A 24,809-nucleotide genomic window follows, 5' to 3' on the forward strand; every position below is an offset into this window, starting at 1 on the left:
TCAAGTAGCTGGCATAGATCTTTAGAAAACGTATGTAAATCTAATTCATTTTTTCTATTGTTTTTCTTATGTCCTCTCGATCGTATTTTACGATTAGTAGGATTGAATAAAAAAACAAGTTTTTTTAAGCAGAAAGTAAGGAGTGACATTAAAACTTAAAATGAAAAGAAATTACTTCGTATATGAAAGAGGCTGATTCCTCATCAAAGCCCCACTCTTTACGCTAAAGTTTCGCTCTTACTCTCAGCTCTACTTTTTAAAACAGTAAAAAATTTTAGCGTAAAGAGTGGGACGTTGATGAGGAATCAGCCCCTTTCATATAAAAAGTAATTTCTGTTCGTTTTAAGTTTCAATTACTGAAATTTACTTTCAGTTAAAAAATCTTGTTTTTTATTCAATTTCTTAACGTTTTTGATTCAATGCATGTTATGATTTTCGCTCTCTGCAGAGGAATAATTAAAACGAAATTTATATTTTTTTTAAAACATATAGATTAGCTTACGTAACGCACTTTTGTGTTCTCATGTTTTTATTACATATATTAGGGAGTTAACCCCTTCGACAGTACCTCGCTCTTTACACTAAAGTTTAAATTTTGATCCCTATTCATTAATAATGTTCCCTGAATCACAAAAGCGGTAGAATAAATAGTTGAAATTACTAAAAATACTTTAGCGTAAACAGCAATTTATCAGAAGGAGATAGTACCTTATATGCGTAATAATTTCTGTTCATTTTAAGTTTTAATGCTTCTCCTTACTTCCAATTTAAAAAACTTTTTCATATTTTTTTTCAATTAATGCTGGAAATTCCTGCACTCCCTTCATGGAATTGTTCTTCCCCCATGACAAATTCCTCGATGGAAAGTTTCCCCAACATATCCCCCTCTTGTAAACCCCTCCCCCAACCAAAATATCCCCCTGAAAACATCGGTACACTTCCCAATAACCATTACTATATGTACGCACTGGTCAAAGTTTGTAGATTGTAGCTCCTCCAATGGGGATTGCGGGGGAGTAAATGGTCCCCAAAGACATAGTTATAAGGTTTTCCGAATACGTTGAATAAAATGGCTATCTCAGGGATTTGATCCGGTGACTTTTGGAAAATAATTAGTGTAGAAGGGGGCCTAGGTGCCCTCCAATTTTTTTGTCACTTAAAAAGGGCACTAGAACTTTTTATTTCCGTTAGAATGAGCCCTCTCGCAACACTCTAGGACGACTGGTTCAATACGATCACCCCTGGGAACGAAAAAGAAACAAAAAAAACAAATAAACACGCATCCGTGATCTGCCTTCTGGCAAAAAATTACAAAATTCCACATTTTTGTAGATAGTAGCTTGAAACTACTATACCAGGGTTTTCTGATACGCTGAATATGACGGTGTGATTTTTGTTAAGTAAATATGAATTTTATTTGGTGTTTCCCCCTATTTTCTAAAATAAGACACTTAAAGTATTTTCCAAACTTTCTTGGGATCATAATTTTTGATGGGTATGACTAAACTTGATGAAACTTATATATTTAAAATCAGCATTAAAATGTTATTTCTTTGACGTAGCTATTGGCATCAACAATTTATTTTTTAGAGTTTTGGTTACTATTGAGCCGGGTCGCTCCTTACTACAGTTCGTTACTACGAACTGTTTGACAAGTAAAAGAAGGATGGTCTATAAAACCATCATATCATTTCACAACAACATGAGACATGTCTCCGTATTTTAATTCACGATCATTTAGCCCAAAAGAATAAGCTGTACCAAGAGTATGGATCCAGAAATCCTCCTGTTTGTGTAGTCTATTATTCTTCTCTTCATTATTTAAATTTTCTAACTCAAAATTTTCTAAAATTTTGATAGTTTTATCTGATATGGAGTACATACCATTATCAAAATGTTGAACTAGATAGCTATTAGTTTTTTCTTTATTAACTGTTGTCTTGTGTCCAGAAAATGTTTTATATATAAATATATATTATTAGTTGTTTCCCCCACACATTGTAGGCAGCATTTAATAGGTACACATTCTAATAGGTAAATTATATTAGTTGTTTTACAATTAACAGTACCACGTAACTTGCATGCAAATTTTTTTTTATACAATGTACTCTTAACAGAAGTCCGTGGGATAAATAATCTTGGCAGAGAAAACAACGACTCTTACACTTACTAACTTTCGAAAAATCGTTCCTATTTCCGAGGCTAATATTCGTATTTGTTGCATTAAATTATAAAGCAAAGTCCAAATCAAGCCAACATCCAAATCAAAATACAGCAATCAAGGTCCAAAAATAATACCAAGGTAAATAGCTCAATAAATACATAATCATGAAAAAAAGAAACTGCATATGCGCCATTTCACCAACAATTAACAATATCAGGTTAAAAACCTGGAGCAGGGTAAAGGTCTTTCGGGGAGAAAACAAAAAAAAAATCTTCTTCGCCAGCACTGCATCCGACCTGGAATAATATAATGAAAAAAGAAATCACCAATGCAACAGCACATACAAGTAAAAAAGACAAAAGAAGAAAAGGAAGACTGTTTTCCTACATTAGTAATTAATATAGATCAGTACTTGAATGAGGCCTTAACCCTACTCATCCATACAGCTACATAGGTCAAACAGCATAGCCATACACAATCAGCCATAAATATTTAAATATTGTAATATATGTAAATATTTTAAATATATGGTTAAATATTTATTTTAGGGATTACTAAAGTATCGGCTTCTTTTTTGAGAAAACTGAAAAACTACCCAATTATCCTTAAATCACCTGAATCTCTCTTCAAAGCTAGACTTAAATGATGGTATTTATCAATTTTAAAAGCTTCTCTTCAGTGCTGTACAATACCTTTGTCAAACGAAATTAGGCTAGCATAGTTAAATAAAACAGCATGGTCTGGATTATTAAATATGTGTTACGGGAGGGCAGAGTCCAAATTTTCTTATATTTTTTGCCTTTTAAAGGTGTTATTAGTTGATTTAAGCAGACAAGACTGGAAAGTTTTGATGCGGATTCAATTTATACCAATTGTGATCCTCAAAGGGCCTACAGGAATTTGGAGCATAAACTTAGTTCTAACCCATCTATATCAAAAAATCTAAACTTTCGAATCAGACACTTGTTTCACTTAAAGCCCTTTGTAACAGAACTTCTATTTACTTCTATTATAGAGGCATTTCCTTATAGACAGAAATATAGGATTTCAATGGGTGCTCCCTTTCACCAATTGAGGCTGATATTTAGATGGAAAACCTTGAAGAAAAGACTATTTTGCAAAGTTTTGTAAACCAAACATTTGGGTTCGTTTTAAATATGATATTTTTGTGGGAGCATGGTGACGAATCTGTAGAATCTCTCCTTCACTTGCTTAACTCCTTGGACCCAAAACCTGAATTTACTCGGGAACTAGAAGTACAAAGGCCTCTTTCTCTCTTAGATGTCCTGGCTCACTGTCATAATACATGCTTCGAGTTTGGAGTCTATAGAAAACCCAAACACAGTGACCGTTGCTTAAATTACTCCTCTAATCATTCTCCTGCTGTGAAAAGAGGAGTGGTCACTTCCCTAGTTGATAGAGTATATCAAGTTTGTTCTCCATGTTTCCTGGATGCAGAGGTTAACTGGAAATTCAGTTTATCCTAGTTTCCCGTGCGTTAGAGGGGTTTCAGACCACATTTCCCAAATTCTAAGGAAATTTAATATTTTCACTTACAATAGACCCGGAAAAACTATTAGTTCCCAAATCTACTTAGGTAAATACCCATTCACGATAGATGAAAACTCCAGTGTTTACAGAATTTCTGACTTTTGTGGTCTTTTGCAGATCAGAAGAACTGATTAAAGACTTAACGGATATATTAACTCAGCGTTCTACTTCAATTAATAACACTCTTAAAAAGTGGACAATACAGAAAAATTTGACTTTGCCGTCTCAGAACATATATATTCAATAATTCAGACCATACTGTTTTATTTAACCAAGCAAGCCTAATTTCACAAGACAAAGGTATTGTCCGGTGCTACAGAGAAGCTGATGAAGTTTATAAATACCGACATTTAGATCTAACTTTCAAGAGAGATTCAGGTGATTTAAGAATAAAATTTTTCTCAAAAGAGAAAAGAATAAATTCTTTTTCTCAAAAGACAAGGCGATACTTCAGTAATCCCTAAAATAAATGTTGAACCACTTTCCCAATCACATAATCAAATACGGACTCGATCCCTTGGGTTTCAAAGGGTATCTGAAATAAATGAAATTGTTAAAATAAGAAATAAGAGTACCTATTTGTCCAATTTATTCAATTGCTACTTCTTTAGTTTGAGTGAATGAATTTTATCTTATATTTCTCAGTTGTTCATTAGTATCCGTCGATGGCAGTTCATATTTGTTTGTTGTTTTTATTTTTATTTTTTGTTTTGCAAATCGAGGATATCGGCGATTAGCTCACTTTACTTTTGTCGGGTATTTGAATTAATTCTTTTATTTTTTGGTCTTTTGTTGAAATTTATTTAATTTTTTGGCGGTTTTTTCAATGCTGTGGTATTGCTTTTTCCTTGATCAAAATATTATTAAGTATTTTATAAAATATAAAAGTAAAATTAATTAAAAATATGATTAAAATTTGTTTATTATATATACTTTTATAATTCTTTTATTTCAGAGACTGGTAGCCCATGTGATGTCCTGTGTGATTCAAGAGAACGTGAAAATAAAGGAAGAGTGTAGGAAACTGAAGAGGGCAGCTGCTATTCGTGAAAGCAATGTGGATAATTTTGTTCGAATTCATACGCAGTCTTTTTTCCAGCCTATTACTTACGCCCGGCTTATTAATTTTGTTTTAATTGGACTTCGGATTCCGATCAATTGTTTTAGATCAATTTGTTTTAATTAGAGTTCGGGTACATTGTTGGTCTTTTTAGTCTTTTTTCCTTGTTAGTCTTTTTTCCTTCTCTGTTCATTTTATGTTCTCTATTATAATAATAAGAAATTGTTGAGAGGGAATTGCCTCTGATATATAAAACAACAAAAACTATCTCAACACTGTATAAAATTTACATAAAATATTAACTGTTTTCATCTTTTATTTTTCCTTGAAATCGGGCTGAAGGCAAAGGAATGGCTGGGTGAATAAATGCAACAGGTTTGTTTTGCATTGGAACTGGCTAGTGTTGCATAATGTCCACGTACACATTAGTGTACTTGCTTTTAAAATTACATCAATTTCTGCGTTCTAGCCTAGTTGGAACTTTCTTCTGATAAATAAAAGCTAGTTTCCTACCAAAATAATACTGAAAAAAAATTATTGGCTGGTTCTACATACATTTAAGATCTTTGATTGTAATTCAATTCAAACAGTTCGTGGTAACGAACTGTAATCAGGAGTGATCCGGCTCAATAATAACCGAAATCAAAATATATATATCATAAGAATCATAAGTTATATAAAAAGAATCACATTTTAATGTTGATTTTAAATATATAAGTTTCATCAAGATTAGTCTTACCAAACAAAACTTACAAGCCTGAGAAAATTGGCTTCATTTTAGAAAACAGAAGGAAACACCCCTAAAAATCAAACAATCTTAAAGAAAATCACACAATCAGACCAAAAAAATTAGAGGGCATCTAGGCCCCATCCTACGCTCAATTTTTGCCCGAAGTCACCGGATCAAAATTCTGAGATAGCAATTTTGTTGTCAAAAACCCTAATAACTAGAATAACTGGGAAGTGTAAAGACATTTTCAGGGGTATCGATTTTGGTTGGGCGGGGGGGGGGGGTGAGAAAACTTTAGGGTGGTTACTTGGAAGGATCTTTCCATGGAGAAATTTGTCATGGTTGAAGAGAATTTCAATGATCTTTAATCGATTGTGGGTCTTTAGCATTCAAGCATTCTTTAGCATTCTAGCATTATTAAAAAAAAAAAAAAAAAAAAAAAAAAAAAAAAAAAAAAAAATGAAAATTTTTCAACTGAAAGTAAAGAAGAGCATTAAAGCTTAAACAAACAGAAATTATTACGCATATGAGGGGTTTACTTACTCGTAATACCTCGCTCTTTAAGCTAAAGTATTTTTAGTAATTTCAACTATTTATTCTACGGCCTTTGTGACTCAGGGTAATTCTTAAGGAATTATAACAAAAGTTAAGCTTTATTTGAACAACGAGGTATTCACGAGGGGTTAAACCCACTTATACACGCAATAAAAACATACCAATATAGAAGTTCGTTATATAAGTAATAAAAAAAATTGGAGGGTAACTAGGCCTCCTCCCTTGCTCTGTATTTCTCAAAATCTCCCAATTAAAACTAAGAGAAAGCTATTTAGCCAAAAAAACTAATATAAATATTTTGTTTTAATTATTTGCGTGTGGAGAGCCAAAACATGCATTAGTTCAAAAACGCCCAGAAATTAAATACAAAAATAGTTTTTTTTAACTGAAAATAAGCAGGGAGATTAAAACTTAAAACGAACAGAAACTAATTGGTATATGAAGGGGGTTGTCCCCTCCTCAGTGTCCTGCTCTGTATGCTAAAGTTATTTAATGTTTTATAAAGTAGAATTGAGAGAAAGAGTCAAACTTTAGAGTAAAGAACGGGACGTTGAGGAGTGGACAACCTCTTTCATATACCAAGTAATTTCTGCTCGTTTTAAATTTTAATGTCGCTCCTTACTTTCAGTTAAAAATAACTACTTTTTTTATTTAATAAAAATATTAAATCAAACGTGCTTTTAGTTTCTCTTTAGTTACTCCAATGGGTAACGCTGAATTGTCAGTAGCACTAATAGCCTTGAACTTCGTTTAAAGCGTACAGCGTCAAAGTTTCGTATCTCAATAGATTCTTATTCTATCTGATTGGTATGTTAATTAAGAGGAATTATTTCTTTGTCAAGAAGCTAATCCACTACCATCCGTTAACTGATTATTTTTTCTTTATTAGCCTAATTGTTTTTTTTTCTGCCATCCTACTGTTAATTCGCATTGATTATTAACTACTTTTTATTAGTTTGTAGAACATAAATTTTATCTAATAATTATTACTTTTGGGTTGGAAATTTGAAAAGATACAAGCTTGGAAGAAAATTTAGCATAGCCTACTATCCTAGCCTATATATGGTGGCATTTGTAAGAAACCTATAAAATACTTTGTTCACTTAAAGAAGTATCAGCAGTTATGGATTCTCTATAAATATTTATTGCAGGGAAACGAGTCATTCTGATCGGCTTTTGAATACTACTGGAAATGTCCAGCGTGTTTCTTAGAAAAACGATTTGATTTGTTTACTTTTCTTTTGTAATCATGACTTTTGTTACCAACGACTTGCAAGCTCACAGAAACACCATTTTAAATAAAACTATTGGCTAGGAATTTTGTTATTACAGCTGAAAAACGGCTAGATTGTAAAAAATTACATACTTTTTTTACATAATCACCAATGTTTTTGTGCATGAAGGGCTTAGCTCAAAAATAGACTTGGCACTTCAACTAATTAAATCATATATGATTAGGATCCCCCTTATGAGTTTGCCCGAAACTTTGAAATTATTAAGACAATTTTGCTTGAAAATCTTAGAGAAAATGCTTAGCATTTCTGTTAGCTCATGGAAACGTCATTGTTAGTAAGACTATCAGTTAACGGTATTTGCTTGAACTGTGGTAAATTGACTTGGGTATTGTCATTCTTAAACATTAGAGAGAGTTTTGGAATAGCATCTGCTTTAAGTAGATGTTATTACCAGACCTTAAAATAGCATGAAAAAAAATTAAGTTTTCAAAGCTGTCCAAAGTCCATCTTAGTTAGTTCTTGAGATTCTCGTGTTTTTTTCTTTTTTTGTCCAAACTTCACTTTTTCTCCCACCTTCACAAAAATATGTTTTACAAGCTCACATTTATTACCAACTTTACATACTTACGTTTTTTTGCCCAAACTCTACAGCGACATTCATTTTTGCTCCACATGCCTAAAAAAAATTAAAACTATTTTTTTAGCTTTTTGTTCTAAAATTAAATTATCAAAAGGCTTTTTAATTATCACTACCAGACTGAAATTTACATTGATTTATCTTACTTCTAAACTAATAAAGGAGATAAATAAATTAACCACATTTTTTATCAGTTCTACTTTGCTGATCGTGTCACCTAAAGAAATTCATATTTTATATCTCTTTAGCCTATCACATAGGTGTCTAGGGCTGGGGCAAAAAACTTTTATCGTGTCACACCCAGATGCTGTATCTGACGTTTCTCCGCTTCTGAGATAGTGACAACACCGTCTGCTAAGTAGTTTTCAAAGTGAGGATTAGCTGATCGATGCACTCGCCTGTTCGATCAATATAATTCTCCTAAACAAAGCTGCCAAGAGGTCTTACTGGCTCCCCCTCGGAGAATAATTTAGTAGACGTTTTTTTTAATTGTGCCAGAAGCATGAAAAAGCTAAACATTTCCTCTAGATGTGACAATGATGTTCAGATGGGCCTTAAACTTTCAATTTTTATTACTCCTCCTTTCAGTTTATGAATAAGTTGTAGCATCAGAGATGTATTTTATAAATGAAATTTAAAAGCAATATTAATGAACCAATAATATTTTTTTTTCATTATTTGCTGAAAGTGACGAATCAATTCCTCCTAAAGCCTTAGTAATCATTGGTTGAGAAATGGGGAGTTGAACCAAACTAAACAGGCACGCTAATTTTATTTTGTGTCAGTTTGATCTTCCGTAAATATACTTTGTCCAAATGTTGATTAACCATTTTACGTTGATCCCCACCGTGTGGATTAATCACCCTTTTATATTATCATCACTAGCTCTTCAACTTCCATGATAATTCATGCGACAAGACCAATTTTACATCCGAAAAAGAAAAGTCGTCTTCTTTTTCTTAAAGAAAAATCCACTATCGTTGCTTAGTATTTTATTACAAGCAACTTGGATATAATTAATTAAATTTTATTGTAATTTTACAAATATTTAATAGTTTCTGAATACCAACTTTGGAGACTAACCTGCTTAAAAGCGCTGAAGTCGTCTAGAATGAATTAACTGTGTTAATGCTGACTATTTTATTCCTTGCCATCCATGATCTAAACTATTTAAATATTATGCATCTTTTTTGGTAATTGGATTGCTAGAATTTTACTTCAAAAAGGATTTGAAGCCTGACAGATTGAGTGAGTTTTGTTAAGTTTCCTCTCCAAGAAAATATGATTCTTTTAGCATCTTATTATGAAAAAAATAGAAGCTTATTAGATTGAGTGTGTTTACTAATTTTCTTCTATACGAGGATATGAGCATCTGATTAGGTCATAATTTGGAGCTAATTAGATTTAGTGGGTTTAGTAAGTTTTTTCTCCATGAGGATACGAGCATCTAATTATGAAAAGATTTGTGGATTATCAGATTGGGGGGATTTCGTGAAGTTTCTTCTTCAAAAGGATAGGAACATCAGATAGGGCGTACTAGCATAATGCCTTATGCAAAAAAATTACCGCAATGATGGTGTCTAAGTAGATGGCTTAGAGATGGATCTCTGGCAGTTTTCTTGTCTGCCTAAAAAATATCTGAATCAGAAAAATGTGCCATTTGAAAGTTGGTGGAAGTACATCGGGCCTATTATTATTTTTCAACCCCGTGTTGAGGAATCTATATTATGATTAGCATTTGGAAGCAAGTAATTGTCCCAGCAGTCCGCAAGCATAATTAGGTTTAAAAAAAACCCACAACCGTTAAACTGATCTTTGACGATTTTTGTTATCACGCTAAAGAACTAAGGCCAGAATACAGAAGTAAATATCAAAGAAATTAGGCTTAACTGGTTCATGGACGAAAAAAAGGGTCTATTATTTCTTACATAAAATATTGGTCAAACCTACGTAAACTTAGGAACTGATTTTATACTAAAAATAAAAAAGAGAATAATCCAAGTATTAATATTAACCCTTTATAAGATTTAGTTAAGTAGTTTAATTAAACTCAAAGAGTATGGGAAGCTCATGAGAGGAAGCCCCACTTTGTCAGAGAGATAAAAATATACGCCATCTAGCGTTACCCAGTGAAATTAATTTGATTATGAAGACCTGCGAAAGAGTGTAAGTTTTTTTTCACTCTGCTTTGGTTTTGTGCCAGGCTGTAGATAAAGAACCGTCTTAACAAAACAAGCATAGTAGCACAAAAAGCCACAATTTGTGTTCAGGGTTTTTTACAGCAGCATACGTTCTGCACATTAGCTTTGCTCATAATGATAAGTAAAAACAAAGGAATAAGCCGAGTTTCAGAAAATATCAATTAGAATGTAAAAACACTGATACCTCCAATTTATTTCAAATTATTATAATTAAACTGAAGCTTTTTAAATCTTTTAGTTATGCTGTATAACGCTGTAGTATCAGTCGCACTAATAATTTTTAATTCCTGTTAAAGTCCCTGTAAAAGTATCACATTTCAACGTCTCTTTTAAGTGGTTTAAACCTTTTAAGAATCTAAGCCGGTAAGGAAGTCTAAACCCATTAAGAGGTTAAGCCTCTCTGCTCAGTTTTTCATGTTCTTTCCACTAATCAGTCCTCCCTTGAATGTGGTATGTTTCTTTTCTAATCTGGAATTTCCTTGCAGGCCAGCGTTGCAAACGCCCTGACAAAAATTGTACTCGTAATCTTACCAAATTACTGTAAAAGATTCTTTTTGGCAAAATTATGGCATTCTACATCTGTTTCAATTTTATTATAAAACAAAAGTAGAATAAACAGAAAAGAAAGTAACTTTTTGGTTTTCACCCGTATCCTCATTGTCTCAGAAATCAATTTTAAGTGTTCTTTATCGTGTTTATCCGTCTAAATTCTGCGGAGATTTCTTTTCCTTCGTGTTTTGTTCGATGAAAGTCACTTTCTTTAGCTTAAATCTCTTAAAAACTGACTTAAGAAGTTTCGAAATTTCTTATAAAATATAAATTGACGTGGCGAATACAGCACAAATTTCTTAGAGTTTTGGTTACTATTGAGCCAGATGGGTCCTTACATTCAGTTCGTTACTACGAACTGTTTAAAATAATAAATAAATGCGTAAATAATTCTTGCTCGCCTAAAGAAATAGTGTATATTTGTGCTGACCGGCGTTTCCCCGGCGTTTGCTGTATCCAATATTTTATTGGGGGAGGGGTTGCAAAAAGAAACCTTAAAAATTATTCAAAACTTTTTTTATGCAATTTTAATACTTCTTTTTGTGTTAGAGAAACTTTTTTTGTGTTTGCTTTTTTGGGAGGGGGGTGGGGGTCAGTCCCCTCATCCTACTTCCTAGATTCGGTCTTGCTATAATTGATAGACAATATTTTTCATGTTAATCAAAAACAAACAGTAAGGTTCAAGAAAAATTCGGAGATCCAACATAACATCTTGTTGATGACAAATGTATTCAATTTACATTATATCATTATAGCCTATACAGCCCGTTTTGTTCTATAGATTAAAGCTTAACTTTTTATGCTTTTTTCTAGTTAATCTCTTATAAAGTTTTCTTTTGGAAATTTTCTGTAAGGGCGAGAATGTTCTAAGATAGAAGTTCTCCATGGAGTAACTTTCCATCCCATCTACTTTTCCCATCTACAGAAATGATGGAATGTGTTTGTGACTTGTAAAATATAATACAAACCAACAAAATTAATATATTTATGCGTTTTTACACCCCCCCCCCAACAAAAATCGTTTTTAACCCCTCCTCCCTCAGAAAGAAATCTGGATACAGCCTGGATAAATGCATACGTAGTGATGACAATGAGATCACAATATTACAGTGAGAGAAGGGGGCAAAACCCTAACTCCTCTTTGTAATGATTGGTGTTTGTTTCAAGCTTGATTTGCATATTCAATTTAAGTTTTACTTGTTTTAAGGTATATTTATTCATTTCAATTCAATTCAATTCAATCCTATATATTTAAACAAAAACACATAATTACATGTACATAATCGGCCAGGAAAGCAAAAAAGTGCTTGACTAGGGCAGAAACGTAACTAAAGAATAATTAAACAATCAACTAACAGAAACAACGAATCAACTGGATTTTTCAAAAAAAGAAAAAAAGAGAAAAAAGGAGGGTGACTAAGAGAAAAAAAGAAGAAAAACTATAAAAGAAAATAAAAGAAAAAGACCGAAAAGAGGAGGACTGCACAATATTCAAATCTAAACAGTATTTCTGTAAAGACCCTTCACTACTCGCTTGAAGGTAATAAGGTTGTTTGAGTTCTGGATTTCCAAGGGGATTTAATTCCAGATAGCTGGTACAAAAAATCTAATTAAAAAGAAGCTTTTTTTGTTGACGGTGTCTCGTGGACAATGTCAAATGAATTTTGCGTTTCTTAAGTTTGGAAATCTTGATTTAAAGTGAATAAATTATCAAATGACGATGGAAGGAAGGTGTTAAAATATTTAAAACAAAAAGTTGCAATCTGGAAATCCCTAGTCTTTGACACACCGAATATTTTAGTAAGTTTGAAATGGAGGTTAATACTATCTGAATGCTGAAGAGGTGATATAATTTCAATGGCCTTATTTTGGAGGATTTGGATTCTTTTATAACATGAGATGAAATTACTTGCCCATATAGAGCATCCATAAGACAAATGAGGATGGAATATAGAACTATACATCATATTCAGGATTTTTTTTTAGGGAAACAGAATTTAAGACGACAGATAACTCAAAGGGACCTTGAAAGTTTGTCACCAATCAATTTGGCATGTTCATTCCACGAAATAGTCTGATCAATAAAAAATCCGAGATGTCTACAGGTTTTTACTCCATTTATTTTATTATTTTTTTTGCAATTAAATTGAGGTCTGTTTGTACTGATCCGATTCTAGAAAATAAAATATAATTTGTTTTACCATAATTTAGTGTCAAATACTGGGAATCAGCCCACAGTATAAATTCAGTCAGAGCAATATCCATTTTTTTAAATAAAGGAGGCATTTCACATGCAACAAAAAGAAGTGTGTCATATACAAATATTATGATATTAGCTTCAAATAAGTAATATTTTAAATAGTCAATATATATGAGAACAAGCAGTGGTCCCATTATTGAATTTTGTGGCACTCCACATGGTAAAAGATGGCACTCTGATGTTGCATTTGTATTTCATACAACTTGAGCTCTATTAAGACGATACGAACAAAACCATTTTAAAGCCACATTACGTACACCAAAGGATTCAAGAATTTGAAGTAATTTATCCTGATCAACAGTTTCAAATGTCTTTTTAATGTCTAAAAGTAAAGCTGCGGGTATTAGACCTTTATCAAATGCATCATTCACCCAATCAACCAATTTGAAAATTGCAGGTCCGTAGAAAGTCCTTTCCAAAAGCCAAATTGGGTATCACATAGAAGATTCTGCTCCTGGAGGTTATCATACATTCTTTTATGGACTACTTTCTCATAAATCTTCGAAAAAAAGGTAAAATGAAGTTGGGTTGGTAATTACTCGGTTAATTTTTTGACTTCCTTTTGTAAAGGGGTAGCACTCGGGATAATTTAAGTCTTTCTGGAAAATTTCCCTCATCAAGTGATAATTTAATCAGATGAGTCAAAATGGGAATAACAATTGTTTTTGTTGCTTTAACTACTTTTAACAATACTTCATCTACTCCAAAGGACTGTTATCTCATACTCATAATTATTTGATTTATTTCATTTTCATCACATTTTATAAAAAGGAATTCAGAAGTAACATGATGAGGTTTAATTTTGGGGACTGGTGGACTTTTTGATCTTTTAACTGTTTTATGGCACAGCTTAGAACCTTCGTCTGAAAATACTTGCATAAATTTTCCACTATTTCTTTTGGATCATCAGCATTTTTTTCACTGAAATTCATCATTTTAATCTGGTCTTTTCCTTCTTATGCCCCAGTGACTCATTAATTTTAATCCAAGTCCGCTTCCTGTTTCCATTTATCTGTTCAAACTCTTTTTCTTAACAAGTTCTTTCAGCGTACCGTTTAATTTTATTCAGCCGATTTCTATACTCTTTGAAAGTCAGGAGTTTCTCACTCGGTGGGTCTTTTAAATAGTTTTTTTTTTTACAGTCTATTCTTCATTTTTCAGAAACAAGGATACCAGTCGTCATCAAAACTTTCCGAAGGTTTTTTTTTCTTTTTCACTTTCTTTAAGGGGCAACATTTATCAAACTCAGCTAAAAATATATCCATAAACAAATTATAAGCCTTTTCTGTACATTTCCATTTAAAAACTTCCGAAAAATCAACATGTTCCAAATTTACAGCCAGATTTTTCAAACTATTTTCTTATAAATCTCGATGTTTAATCTCATCTTTTGGTGGTATCCTCTTTAAACTATTAATTTTACTCATCAACATAAGGTTGTCTGGTCCATCAGTAACAAGTACATCGGCCATACAACCATTAATAACTGCCCATCAACAAATATATTATCTTTTAAAGCTGCCGAAGAATGTATTATTTTCGTAGGACTTGTTACTAAAGCGTACAAATAGGACGACAACATTGTATTAAGGAAATCAACTCAATCATCTGGCTTTAATAGATCAATGTTGAAATCACCCATTAACACTTCCTTTTTCTTTTCTTTTGCAAGTTGTGACGTGACAGAAGTCTTTCAAATACATCTAAAAAATCTTTCTTCGAAAATGATGACATTTTATATATTATTCCAAACAGTAGCTTTTCTGACCATGACGACCTTATTAAGATAAACAATGTTTTGATTTTACCTTCAAGCAAGGGTGAAAAGTCATGGCTTACCTCATAACCTACATCACTTCTTATTAAAGCGGCTAGTCCTCCTCTCTGCATATAAAGAGCGACCTTTATATTCCACCCTATACCCTGGAACAGAAAAATCCATTACATTCAGGTTCTCATCACTCAAAGAGTTTCACATAGGCCTACAAACAAGGGTTGAGATTTAAGACACTCCATTGCCAACAGCAAAGAACATTTAGCCGATCGGAATGCTTGGCAGTTCCAAAAAAGTAACGAATTTCCATTAAATATATCCCATTTACTGAGATCATCAAATTTAACGCATGAACTATCATTAGGGTACTTTTTTAATCCAGCTTTAAATCCCGACTGACCAAACAAAACACCTGAGAACATATCATCAATAACTGATCTATTTTCCTCATAATTTTTCAATTGATCACGGGACCCTAACATGACCTAAGTGTAAACAGAAATTGATTGTCTGTCTGTCTCTCTGTCTCTCCGTCCATATGTTTGTCTTGTCTGTTCTGTCTGTCTGGTCCAGCTTGTCTTGTCTGTCTATCGGTCTGTCTGGTCTATCTGTCTTGACTGTCAGTCTGTCTGTTTGATCTGTCCGTCTGTCTTTCTGGTCTGTCTGTCTGTCTGTCTGTTTTGTCTGTCTCGTCTGGTCTGTCTGTTTGGTCTGTCTGTATGTCTGTCTGTCAGTCTGTCTGGTCTGTGTGTGTTTCTGTCTCTCTGTTTTGTCTCTTTGTCTGGTCTATCTGGTCTTTCTGTCTCTCAGTCCATCTGCCTCTCTGTTTGTCAGGTTTGTATGTCTGGTCTGTAAGTCTGTCTGTCTGTCTGATCTGTCTTTCTTTCTCTCTTGTCTATCTATCTGTCTGTTTGTCTGCCTGTCTTTCTGTCCATCTGTCTGTCTGTCTGTCTGGTTTGTATGTCTGGTTTGTACGTCTGTCTGTCTGATCCTTCTGTCTGTTTGTCTTGTCTGTCTTTCTGTCTTTTTGATCCGTCTTTCTTTCTTTCTTGTCTGTCTGTCTGGTCTGTCTTTTTTTCTGTCTATCTGGTCTGACTGGTCTGCCTGTCCGTCTGTTCTGTCCTCCTGTCTGTCTGTCTGTCTTTCTTTTTGTCTGTCCTGTATGTCTGGCATTTCTGTATGTTTGTTTGTCTGGTTTGTCTGTATTTATGTCCGTGTGTCTGTCAGTTTGTCTGTCTGTCTGTCTCGTTTGCATGTCTGGTCGGTCTCTCTGTCTGTCTGTCTGTTTGGTTTTTCTGTTCAGTCTGTCTGTCTGTTTGTCTGTCTTTCTGTCTGTTTGATCCGTCTGGCCTGTCTGTCAATCTATCTGTCTGTCTGGTCTGTCGGTCCGGTCTGTCTGTCTGTCTGTCTGGTCCGTCGGGTTTGTCTGGTAAGATAAAGTTTTTTTTCAAAAAGATTACTATCACAAGCCCTCAAAGGGCCGAATTCGGACTTCGGAGTCGACTAACAAAGCAAACAAATCAAAAAAGACTAATGATAATGAATAATCAGATTATGAGTAAAAAAAAGAAATAAAAAATTGTCAAACTAAACTTGAAAAAATACAAGTCATAAAAAAGGGAAGGGGACAAAAATTTCTAATAATACAGAAAAGAACAGGAAATAAATATATAAATATCTACAAATTAAAAGGGACACTAAAAAAAGTCCAAAAACTCACAAAAAAAGGAACGAAGCATAAAACACACATAAAACACATATTATTAAAAGGGAAACTAAACCAAAACAGCTTGGGGCAAGCAAATTAGTGTAACGACCTAAGGCATCTCACATGAAAAAAAAGGAGAGGCGAAACTAGTTGGCTATTTTATTTATTTTTTCTGTGATGAAGGGGACAAAGGTTTTCTTATATCTGGAAGTAAAGCAGCTAGTGGGGGAAAAAACTGGGATAGGCTCAGAAACAGCTCGAGGCTGTCGTAATCTGGATGGTGAGTGATGTTTGGGGAAAATACTTGCCGTCCGAGGGTTCGTTATTGCATTATTTGAAAAACGGAGGCACAACGACGACCTTCTTCGCTCAAGGGTTTCCAAACTAGCTTTGTTTAGGAGCAGAGAGTAAGGCACCTTGTCTTCTTTGAAAATAATTCGCAAGGCTCTTTTTTGGATTGACTCAATTTGGTCTTATTCTTCACGGGAAATGCCAGGATGCCAAACTGGACAAGCATATTCAAGATGCGGGTGGACAAAAGACATGTACAACCTTAAGGAGTGAGAAGGGGGGATGATATCTTTAACGTGGATACCCCACTTTAAATTTGAAGAAATTGTGACTCCAAGTAATTTAACTGAGGACGAATAAATTTCAGGAGGGATAAGATTAAGGAAACAGGGCGAAGATTTGAGGAAACAAATCGGCATTATCATGGATTTAGAGGGGTTTATTGTCATTTCTAGGTCCGAAGCCTAGCTTCCAATTTCATTGAGGATACTCATAGGGTCGCTTATTAAATTTCCGAAGCAACTTTCAACAATCGTTAGGTCATCAACCAATTTCCAACGGTCAGGAATTTCTTTCGCGAGGCTGTTAATCATGACTGAAAAACGGAGGGGGCCTAGGAGAGTTCCTTGGGGTATGCCATTGTAAATAGGGAGAGAATTTGATTAATGTTCTGGTATTTAACCACCTGCGATCTATTTGTTAAAAAGGAGGCAACCAATTTTACCAGTAATGGATCGATATTGAACTCGCTTTCTAGTTTCCCAATTAAAATATTGTGGTTAACAAGGTCAATAGGCTTTCTGAAGGTCAATGAAAATTAAGTTTAGCCAGGAATTAGGCTTTTCGAGGATTTTCCCGATGTGGTCAATAAGGGAAACGAGGTAGTGGGAAGTAGAAGTTGATTTTAGGTTTCCGAATTGTTTCAGGTCAGTAAGTAGTAGGATTTTTTCCCTTAGCAAATCTGCAAGGAATCCTTCATACACCTTTAAAAAATAGTAGTAAGTGTAATAGGTCGAACGCCCTCAAAGCCAGGCTTTCCGTTTTTAATTTTCAAAGGGGTAATGAAATCCTGTTTCCAATTTGTTAGAATTTGCCCAGACTTAGTAATTTCCTTAAACAGGACAGACAAGGGCTTAGACAGGAAGTCACCAAAGGCTCTAGTAAGAGGAAGCGGGATATCCAAACGACAAACACTTGTTTTTCTTAGTTTATCAATTCTTCTTTCAATCTCAGACGGCAAAACAGTCGGGAAAAAGGGGGATGGGGCTCCTGTTGATAATTGGATTGGCAATGCTGGAAGGCTCTGGACAATGGAAGCGAGAAATTTATTTAGACTATTTGCATTAACATCAGGGGACTCTGGTAAGTTGAAATTAAGCTGGAAAAGACTCCTGCCACATAGCTTTTTAACCTCGGAATACCAGTTTTTTGGCTTATTAGTGAACAATTCTTCGATCTTATTTTTGTAGTAGGATCGTGCCAATTTGCTTTATCGAGTTTACCATTATTAAACAGCTTCAATTTGGTTCTAATTAGTGTTTTTATTGTTTGATTCATAAAGGGTTTATCAATTGAGCACCTTTTAAACCTTTTTTCTGGGAAACAAATTTGATATTTACCAATTAGCTTTTTATGAAACTTGGCTGTTTTCTCATCAAGGTTTTGTAAACTATAAATGTTGGAACAATCTTCAGTACTCAGCCACATACCGAAAGAAAGAAGACCAGAATTTTGAAGAGGGCGGTAAGTGCTGTAAGATATTGAGAAAGTATGCTTAAAATTTGAGGATGGGGACAAAAGAATGGAAAGGTGATAACTCCCACCTAATGGGGGCAAAGTTGAGGGAGGGCTGTAAAAATGGTACATATTAGCTAAAATAACATCAAGAGAGGTATTTCTCCTTGTCGTCGGTGTTTTAACATTTTGATTTACTTTAAGTGAAGCACAAAAAGAATCCATTTTAAGGTCGTTGGCATCGCCAACTAAAAAAAGGCCAGCATTAGTCTGTATGGTCTGCCTGTGTGTCTGTCTGTCTGTCTCTCTGTTCGCCCGTCTGTTTTTCTGGTCTGTTTGGTCTGTCTCTCTGGTTTGTCTGTCTGGTTTGTCTGTATGGTTTGTCTGTCGGTCTGTCTGTCTGTCTGTCTGTCTTTCTATCTGTCTCTGTGGTCTGGCTGGTCTTCTTTTAATCTGACTGGTCTGTCTGGTCTGTGTGTATAGTCTGTTTGTCTGTCTGGCCTATCTTTCTAATCTGTCTGTCTGTCTGTTTATCTCTCCGTCTGTCTTGTCTGTCTGTCTGTCTGTCTGTCTCTCTGTCTGTCGCTCTATCTGTCTTGTCTGTTTTTTCTGTCTGGTTGGGTCAGTCTGGTTTGTCTGTCTGATCTGTCTGGTCTGTCTTTCTGAATGTCTATCTGTCTGACTCTACTATCTGTCTTGTCTGTCTGTTTTTATTTCTGTTTGTTTGGTCTGTTTGTCTGGTCTGTCTGGTCTGTCTGTCTGTCTGTCTTTCTGTCTGTCTGTCTGACTGGTTTTTATGTCTGATTTGTCTGTTTATCTTGCTGATCTGTTTTCTGTCTTTCATGTCTGTCTGTCTGTCTATCAGTCTATCTGTCTGGTCTCTTTTGTCTGTTTGGTCCGGTCTGTCTGGTCTGTTTATCTGTCTGTGTGTCTGGTCTTTCTTTCTGTCTGTTTGTCTGTATGTCTGTCTTTCTGTCTGTCCTATATGTCTGTCTTTCTGTCTGTGTTTCTCTCTGTCTGTTTGTCTGGTTTCTCTGTCTATCTGTCTGGTCTCTCTGTCTGTCTTTCTTTCTGTCCGTCTGTCTGTCTGTCTGGTTTGTATGTCTGGTCTTTATGTCTGTCTGTGTTATCTGTCTGTCTGTCTTGTCTGTTTGTCTGTCTGATTTGGCTGACTGGTCTGTCTGTCTTTCTGTCTGATCTGTCTTTCTTGTCTGTCTGTCTGTCTATCTGTTTGTCTGTCTGTCTGGTCTTTCTGGCCTGTCTGTCAATTTGTCTGTCTGTCTGGTTTGTCTGTCTGTCTTTCCGTCTGTCTGTTTGTCTGATTTGTTTTGTCTGTCTGGTCCGGTCAGTCTGGTCTGTCTGTCTGGTCTATCTGGTCTGTCTGTCTGTTTGTCTAGTCTCTCTGTCTGTCTGTCTAGTCACTCTGTCTGTCTGTCTTTCTGTCCGTCTGTCTGTCTGTCTGGTTTGTATGCCTGGTCTGTATGTCTGTCTGTGTTATCTTTCTGTCTGTCCTGTCTGTTTGTCTATCTGTTTTGGCTGACTGGTCTGTCTGTCTGTATGTCTTTCTGTCTTTATGTTTGTCCTTTATGTCTGGTCTGTCTTTCTTTCTGTCTGATCTGTCTTTCTTGTCTCTCTGTCTGTCTCTCTGTTTGTCTGTCTGTCTGGTCTTTCTGGTCTGTCAGTCAATCTGTCTGTCTGTCTGGTCTGTCTGTCTGTCTGTCCGTCTGTCTGTCTGTCTGTCTGATATGTTTTTTCTGTCTGGTCCGGTCTGTCTGGTCTGTCTGTCTGGTCTATCTGGTCTGTCTGTATGGTCTATCTTTCTGTCTTTCTGTATGTTTGCATCTCTGTCCTGTCCGTCTGGTCTGTCTGACAATCTGTCTGTTTGTCTCGTATGTTTTGTCTCTCTGTTCCGGTCTGTCTGTCGGACTGGTCTGTCCGTCTCTCTTTCTGGTCTGTTTGTCTGTCTGTTTGGTCAGTTTTATCTGTTTCGTCCGGTCTGTCTGGTTTGTTTGTCTGGTCTGTCTGTCTGGCCTGTCTTTCTGTCTGTCTGTCTGTATGTCTGTCTCTTTGTTATGTTTGTTTGGTCTGTCTGGTCTGTCTGTCTTTCTGTCCGTCTATCTGGTTTGTGTGTCTGGTCTGTAGGTCTGATTGTCTGATCTTTCTGTCTGTCTACCTTGTGTGTCTGTCTGTCTGTCTGATCTGTCTTTCTGTTTTTCCAGTCTGTCTGTCTGTCTAATTGTCTGTCTTTCTGTTTTGTCTGTCTGGTTCAGTCTGCCTGGTCTGTTTTTTTTCTATATGGTCTGACTGGTCTGTCTGTCTATCTGTCTGGTCTGTCCTTCTGTCTGTCGGTCTGTTTGTCTTTTTTTCTGTCCTTTATGTCTGGCCTGTCTGTCTTTTTCTTTGTCCTGAATGTCTGTCTGTTTGTCTGTCTGTCTGTCTGTCTGGTCTGTCTGGTCTGTCTGACAATCTGTCCGTCTGTCCGGTCTTTCTGTCCGGTCTGTCTGCTCCGTCTTGTCTGTCTGGTGTGGTCTCTGTGACTTGTCTCTGTATCTCTCTGTATGTCTGTTCGTTGGTCTGTTTGTCTTGTCAGTTTGGTCTGTCTGTCCGGTCTGTCTGTCTGGTTTGTCCGTCTAGTCTCTCTGTCTTTCTCTCTGTCTGTCTGTATGTCTTCCTGTCTCGTTTGTATGTCGGGTCTGTCTGTCTGATCTGTGTTTCTGTCTTTATTGTATGTTTGTCTGTCTGTCTGTCTGGTCCATCTGGTCTGTTTTTCAATATGTCTGTCTGGTATGCTTTGTTTGTCTGGTCTATCTGGTATTTCTGTCTGGTCTGTCTTTCTTTCTGTGTTTATGACTGTCTGTCTGTCTGTCCCTTTCTGTCTTTATGACTGTCTGGTCTGTCAGTCAATCTATATGTTTTTTGGGTCTGTCTGTCTGTGTTTCTGTCTGGTTTGTATGTCTAGTGTGTCTGTCTGTCTGTCTTTCTGTTTCACCTGTCTGTACGTCTGTCTTTCTGTCTTTCTTTCTGTCTGTGTGTCTGTATATTTGTCTGTCCGTCTGTCTCTCTTTGTATTTGTCTGATTGTCTGGTCTCTTTGGTCTGTCTATTTTTGGTGTGTCTGTCTGGTTTTTCTGTCTGGTCCTTATGTCTGGTTTGTCTGTCTGTCGGTCTGGTCTGTCTGTCTTGACTGTCTGTCTGTCTGACTGATCTGTCTGTCTGTATTTCTAGTCTGTCTGTCTGTCTGTCTGGTCTGTTTTTTCTGTCTGGTCTGTCTTGTCTGTCTGTCTGGCCTGTCTCTATGTCTGTCTGTTTGTCTGTCAGTCTGTCAGGTCTGTCTGTCTTTCTGTCTGTCTGTTTGGTCTGTTTGTCTGGCCTGTCTGGTCTGTTTGTCTTTCTGTCCATCTGTCTGTTTGTTTGTCTGGTTTGTATGTCTGGTTTTCACGTCTGTCTGTCTGATCTTTCTGTCTGGCTGTATGTTCTGCCTGTCAGTCTGTCTGATTTGTCTTTCTTTCTTTCTTGTCTGTCTATCTGGTCTGACTGGTCTGTCTGTCTTTCTGTCTGTCTGGTCTGTCCTCCTGTCTTTCTGTCTGTCTTTTTGTCTGTCTTGTATGTCTGGCCTTTCTGTCTTTCTGTCTGTTTGTTTGTCTGGTCTGTCTGTATTTCTGTCTTTCTTTCCGTCTGTCTGTCTGTTTGTCTGTCTGTCTCGTATGCAAGTCTGGTCTGTCTATCTTGTCTTTCTGTCTTTCTTTCTGCCTGTTAGGTCGGTTTGTCTGGTCTATCTGTTTGTCTGTTTTTCTCTCCGTCTGTCTTTCTGTCTGTCTGATCTGGCTTTTTTGTCTGTCTGTCTGTCTTTCAGTCTATCTGTCTGGTTTGTTTCCAATCAAATAAGCCCCCTCTGAAGTTAATACGAGTATCCCATCTGTAAGGACCGTATTTGCCCCTGGGGCATCACTCACAACGCCTGCCCCTGGGCCCTGGGGTATTGTGTTGACACCAGAATTTTTTTCTATCTTAGAGGTATTTTTAACAAAATGGCTACCTCAAAATTCCTATTTGATGTATTTGAGAAAAAAGTGAGAGGGAGGTAATGAGAGCGTTAGCCGAGTGGTTAACGCGCCGAACTCACAAGCGAAGGGTCGCTGGTTCGAATCTTGGTGGTGCCGACCGTTTGGCTTAGGACGAGGGTTAGTGGCGTTTCCCCGTAAGACAAGCCAAAAGTCCACCCAGCTTCAAATGGGTACCTAGAGAAATCTAGGGAAAAGCACGGGAAAGCGTCGGATGGCTTGCCCCCAACCACGCATTGCACCCCGGCCGAGGGCTGAGAATCAGGAGATCGGCACCTGCGCTACGCGAACCCTAATCGGTTTGCATGCGAAAGTTTGCAAGTTTGCTACTGTTAAGTCTTACAAAGGGAACTAGGACACCCAATTTTCAACAGATTGAGCCCTTATACGAGGACCGATTCCGTGTTAGGGGCCTCTAGGAAAAAAATAAAATGTTGTAGCAGTATGACCTTTTCTATGCCAATCGTTATAGTTTTATCTCTGATAGTATATATATATATATATATATATATATATATATATATATATATATATATATATATATATATATATATATATATATATATATATATATATATATATATGAAAAGAGAAATCACCAATGCAACAGCACAAACACATTAAAAAAAAGAAAAAAAGAAGGTAGACAGAAGGAGAAAAGGAAGACTGTTTTCCTACATTAGTGATTAATATAGACCAGCACTTAAATGAGGCCTTAACCCTACTCATACATACAATCACATAGGTCAAACAGCATAGCTATACACAATCAATCATAAAGAATAATCCATGGACAGGAAGTCGTGTCGTCAATAAGTAAAAGTCGTCATTTACCAAACTATAAAAACAGTAAAGACAAATAGTTCAGAGGCAACAACCCAACACAAGGGCTCATCAGGATAATACACATATGCCTCTTGGGTTTCGGCAATTTATATATTTGCAAGTAAACCCATTATAAAAGAAATTTCTTTACTAAATTTTGTATTGGTAAAAAAATGAGCTGGAATAAAGCAACTAAACTAACCTACATTTTTATTCTCACGTCACTGCCTCCTATTTTTTATTCTCCTCAGTATTTTTTTCAGTGTCAGAGACGTAGAATGATGCGTGTTTAACTGGACTCCAGTGTAACTAATCACCAAGCAACTCACCTCCCATAATTGAACCTCTTCGCAACTGAACCAATGGTAATTGATCTCCGTATAATTGAACCACCGCGCAGATGAGCCCCCTTGCAAATGAACCCTCATGAAACTCTACCCCATTTAGTTGAGTCGCCACACAACTAACCCCCTTTGTTGAGCCCTGTGTAACTGAACTCCATTGTAACCAAACCTCCATGAGCTGAACCATCCTAACACTCTCACAGCTGACCACAGAGTAACCAAAAAAGCAAAAGATTCTTTCTACTTCGATAGTATCTATGGGTTAGTTGAGTCGCCACACAACTAAACCCCTTTGTTGAGCCCTGTGTAACTGAACTCCATTGTAACCAAATCTGAATGAGCTGAACAATCCTAACACTCTCACAGCTGACTACAGAGTAACCAAAAAAGCAAAAGATTCTTTCTACTTTGATAATATCTATGGGTTAGTTGAGTCGCCACCCAACTAAACCCCTTTGTTGAGCCCTGTGTAGCTGAACTCCATTGTAACCAAACTTCCATGAGCTGAACCATCCTAACACTCTCACAGCTGACTACAGAGTAACCAAAAAAGCAAAAGATTCTTTCTACTTCGATAATATCTATGAGAAAAGATAAATACCTTATAATAAGCAAGTCAATACCTAAAACCTTGTTATAGTCAACACCCAACTTTTTTTCTGTTGGTTACCATTCCTCTCTCCAGGGATATTTCTGAAGTAGAACGAATCTTTCGACTCATTAGTTAGTCTACAGTAAGCTGTGAGAGTGTTAGGATTATACATGAAAGGAATTACGAACGTAAAATCATCTGGAATCTTGTGACTTTGGATAAAGGTCTGAATCTAAATGATCGTTTTCAAAAGTTATCTGTCCAAAAGAAACTTTTTTCTCAAAGAATGCTTGATGATATTATGAAAGATGAATCTCTAGATCTGAATTACTGTAAGATGCTTATGGGCTGAGGCCCAAGCACATTTACCAAATTTATTGACATACTAATCAAAAAAAAAAAAATATCATTGTGGTTTTGTTTTTGAACATTATCATAGAAAGTCAGTGATTATTTAAAACTATGCAACTGATTTTTCAATCTGTATTTTCTTATACAAAAAATAAGTCGGAAATTTAGAAAATCCTTTCCAAACATAT

The 24,809-nt window shown here is 35.7% G+C and overlaps 1 long non-coding RNA gene across 1 annotated transcript; it reads left to right on the top strand.

Moving 5' to 3' along the window:
• The first annotated feature begins 272 nt into the window (after nucleotides 1-272).
• LOC136043177 (uncharacterized) lies at nucleotides 273-9,264 on the top strand. Its single transcript, XR_010621566.1, has 2 exons — nucleotides 273-4,908; nucleotides 7,212-9,264. It is a non-coding gene; the product is annotated as an uncharacterized LOC136043177 (long non-coding RNA).
• The last annotated feature ends 15,545 nt before the right edge of the window (nucleotides 9,265-24,809 follow it).

Source organism: Artemia franciscana, unplaced genomic scaffold, assembly GCF_032884065.1.
Source record: "Artemia franciscana unplaced genomic scaffold, ASM3288406v1 Scaffold_3570, whole genome shotgun sequence".
Lineage (NCBI taxonomy): Eukaryota > Metazoa > Arthropoda > Branchiopoda > Anostraca > Artemiidae > Artemia > Artemia franciscana.